The sequence below is a fragment of the Ipomoea nil genome, unplaced genomic scaffold (assembly GCF_001879475.1).
Source record: "Ipomoea nil cultivar Tokyo-kokei standard unplaced genomic scaffold, Asagao_1.1 scaffold2580, whole genome shotgun sequence".
In the NCBI taxonomy this organism is placed as follows: domain Eukaryota; kingdom Viridiplantae; phylum Streptophyta; class Magnoliopsida; order Solanales; family Convolvulaceae; genus Ipomoea; species Ipomoea nil.
This window is the reverse complement of record NW_017619008.1, coordinates 799096-803769: the sequence shown is the minus strand read 5'-3', so window position 1 is coordinate 803769 and position 4674 is coordinate 799096.

Here is a 4674-nt window from a genome sequence, read left to right as displayed (position 1 = left end):
AAAGCAATTAAAGATGGTTTATGGGATGCTGCTAGGGCCACCACAGTCAATAGCTTCACAGCAGCTATGAATAAACTGAAGACCATTGATTCCAAGGCATATGAATGGCTAGCTGACAAACATCGTTCAAAGTGGTCCAGGTCACACTTTAGTACAACTGCACATTGTGATAATATCTTAGTTAATAACATTTGTGAGTGTTATAATTCTGTGATTTTAGATGCTAGAGAGCAGCCTCTAATTAGTTGTCTTGAAACATTGAGGAAGAAAATTATGCATAGGTTCTATCAGTGTAGGAAAGAAGCATGGAAGTGGACTGGCCCTATACGTCCTAGGATTATTAAGAAAATAGCTGTGAATGAACAATTGGCTGGGGGGGGGGGGGGGTATACTGTGATACAGAGTGATGACATGCTGTTTGAGACACGTGGGGTGAACTATAATTTATTTGAGCAGCATGAAGTAGACTTGGGTAGAATGACATGCACCTGTAGGAGTTGGGACTTGACTGGTATTCCTTGTAGACATGCTATAAGTGCCATTTGGATGAAGCATGGAAATGGTCCAGTCTATGACTATGTACACCAATGTCACTTCATACAAACATACTTGAAGTCTTATAGAGGTAGCATCAAGCCCATGGAAGGTCCTAGTGAGTGGCCTGAAACTGATAGAGAGGCACCTCTTCCACCTCTCTACACTGCCAAGCCAGGAAGACCCAAAAAAATCAAGAAACAAGGGAGTTGATGGGGTCTCCAAATTTGGGAAAGTGAAGGGAGTTGATATGGTCTCCAATGCTTTTAAAAACAAAGGAGTTGCTGAGGTCTCTAATGATGGTATCCATTTGAAAAGGAGTCATGTGAAAATGCATTGTACTAAATGCAAGAAGGAAAGCAACAACAAAAGAAAATGTCCTGATGATCCTGCTGTTAGGGAGAGATTGGTAAGGTTAGAGTTTTAATTTTTATTATTCTATTTGCAATTACATTATCTAATTTCAAAGCTTATAATATGTTTTGTGGCATTCTTTGTTGTGACATTTCTATCATAGGCTAATCCAAAGAAAAGAGTGAGGGTAAAGGCTAAGAAACCGACACTACCAGCAGCTACACACACTGATCCACTGCCTAAAGCTACACTGGAAGAAGATGATGATAGTTGGTTAGAAAACATTGATATTGATGCAGTGGTCTCTCAAGTGATTCAAAACCCAACATGCAACCACAAGTGAATGTTGAGGAAATACCAATTACAAGTCAGTGACCAACTCTTGGAGAAGAAGAAGATAATCAACAAAGTGAGTCAACCAACAAAGAAGAAGAAGGAAGCCAAGGCAAGGGAAGGAAGAAAATATATGACCCGAGCTCTCAGAAATCAAAATTCAAAAACACAAGTGATGATCCTATAAACATTGAATAACACTAGTGTTAAAGTTATGGTCTTTTTTTTGGTAGCCAATACTGTTGAAATTGTGCTCTTATTAATTTTTTTTTTTTGTTGAGAACTAAACTCTTATTTTGGCATAGTTGGTAGACAATTGTATGTTATGCAATTGGTATATAGTGGTCATATTTGGCAATGTATGTTCATGTTTGGTCAGTTGGTTACACTGACATTGGGAATTGTTGGAACAGTTTGGTGAAATGGAATGGTTGGTGAATTGGCTTTTATTGTCTTATTGTATGTGGTAGAAAGGGATTAACTGATTGTGCTTAACTTATTGGCCATTATTTGCTAAACACATTGCAAACACATTAGATGCTAAACACATTGCAAACACATTAGATGCTAAACAAACTGCAAACACATTTCATTAAATGGTACAAATCAGGTTACAACATTAATTGCCTCGAAGCATTTTGGCAAGTGCTATTGATTGAGTACTACATTTGCTAAACACATGAACTACGAATCCAATTGCAAAGATGATTACAATTGCGAATTTGCAACAACTATTTTTCTTAGACTTCACTACATTTTTCTTAGTAGCAACTTCTAACATAGCCTTTAACTTCTCGATCTCTTCTTTGTCTCTATTTATCCTCTCCAAAAGCCTGAGTATTATACTAGTTGCCCGTGAACACACTAGAAGATCTGCCTAGTCAAAGAAGCCACAACCGTTGCCTCCCTAAAACCAAAAAAAAAAAAAAACAAAAACAAAAAACAAAAAACAAAATTCAATTCTGGAAAAATTAAACTGATTATAAAAATTTATAAAGTCAATACATACAAAGATACTAAACTTCACTCACAAATGATTCAAAGCATTGTCAAAACCTCATACCCGGATTGCGATCTGTCCAAGAAGTTCGAATCACCACTTGATTCCCGCACTAACAGTCATGATTGTGTATGGAGTCTCCAAAATTATATATATCTCCTCCTTGAAGTACTTGAAGAAGATGCCATTGTTGCTCATGAAATTACTTGAAAAAGATGAGAACTTTGATGAAGAAGATGAAGATTAGGGTTTACTGCCCTAAGGAGCGTGAAGATGAAAGCACTGCTACCATTCGTATTATTTGAGCAATTTCGCATTAAAAACGACATATAAAGGCCAAATGACAATATTACCCTCCATTTTGACGGCTGAGACGGGAGGAACTAATGGATGGACGGTAGATGTAACACCCCCGATTTTTACCACATTTTTAAAACTTAAATTCAAAGGAAAACATATAATCATCAAGATATAAAGCAATGGAAGCTATATAAAATCGGGGCGAGTTATGCCACACCTATCTCAGACATAGGTGCACAGGCGGGAAAACTATCAATTCAAACAAGTCATAAAGTATCTAGGCACACAGGCCGCTACACTAGGCTCACAGGCCAACAAAAGATAACGTCTACACATGACAGCTAAACTAACTAGCGATCCACGTCTAACGTTCTCAGACATCTACTCAAAAACCTGTAGAACAAGGGAAAAAAACAGGGGGATAACACCCGGTCAGCGAATATTGCTGGTAACCCATCAATACGCGTTAAATAACATATATATATAAGTATAAGTCAAAACCATTTTGAAACAGAATACAATATATATCATTTCAAAACCAATGAGAGAAGTCAACTTCAAAGACTCATCAAACACTCTCAAAGGAAACGAGGAATCACCATCCTCACAACAACAACAAGTCAACAAACATGAAAGACAAACAACTCAGGATGCATTCTACTGATCACAAAGTAGAATACATCAAGACATGCTCATAAGCAAAGAATTCACATTCACACAGTGGCAACTACATCAAAGACTCATCAAACACTCTCAAAGGAAACGAGGAATCACCATCCTCACAACAACAACAAGTCAACAAACATGAAAGACAAACAACTCAGGATGCATTCTACTGATCACAAAGTAGAATACATCAAGACATGCTCATAAGCAAAGAATTCACATTCACACAGTGGCAACTACATGCCACAGTGACAACTACATGTCACAAGTATCAAAGTTCCAAGTTCCAACCTTATGCCATGTTCCAACCTTATGGCTACCCCCGGCCTTATTTCGGTTCCAACCATTACCTCCTAGTGCCACCCTGTACTTCTGAGTCCAACGTTTTGCCTCCGGGGACCGTCGTCCCCCCACTTACATCCCTATTCACCGCCGAACTCTCAGTACACGAGGGTACCATTAAATATCATATCACAAAACCGCCAAACTCGTGAGCAAAGCTCAAGTAACAATGAGCATGCCTTGATGTATTCTACCTTGTGAACGGTAGGATGCATCCTGAGTTGTGTTGTCTTTCATGTTTGTGGTCTTGTTGTTATTGTGAGGATGATGATCCTCGTTTTTATTGAGGGTGATTGATGAGTCTTGGATGTTGACTTCCCTCCTTTGTTTTGAAATGATATATATTGTATTCCCGTACAAATGGTTTTGATTATATCTATCTATACTATGCTATTTAACACGTATTGATGGGTTACCAGCATTATTCGCTGACCAGGTGTTGTCCCCATGTTTTACCGGTTTTGAGTAGATACTGAGCGCGCTAGATGTGGAACGCTAGATAGAGTAGCTACTATGTTTAGATGTTACCTTTTGTTGGCCTGTGTGCCTAGATTAGTGGCCTGTGTGCTTAGATTAGTGGCCTGTGTGTCTAGACTAGTGGCCTGTGTGCCTAGACGTTTACTGTTTGATGATTTGCTAGTTTCCGCCTATGCACCTATGTTTGATATAGGTGTGGCATAACATCTCTCCGATTTTAATTAAGTTTTCGCTGTTGTTTATCTTGATGATTAGATGTTTACCTTTGAAATTAAGTTTTAAAAATGTGGAAAAATCGGGGGTGTTACAAACCCGGTCTGTAGACCGGTAAGGTAGACCTCTAGATCGCAGCTAACCCGACCTCCCGATCTTAGCTAGCTTCTCTGCCGCTCGATCGGTAAAGGTTCGACCTCTTGAATCGTGTTGCAGAACCGACCCCTAGGTCGGGCAACCCCCTTTTTAGTCCACAAGAATACGTTTAGCATTGTGCTCTTTTCCTTAGCTAAAATTTTTTCCCACTGGGTTTTTTATTAGCTTAAGGTTTTTAACGAGACAACCGGCGTAAGTCACGGACCGTATAATCAGTTTTCCAGCCCAAACCCTTTCTCGCTAACTCATCGTCAGGGCACGAACTGGGGTAGCTTCTTGATGGGGAATATACTCCAGGT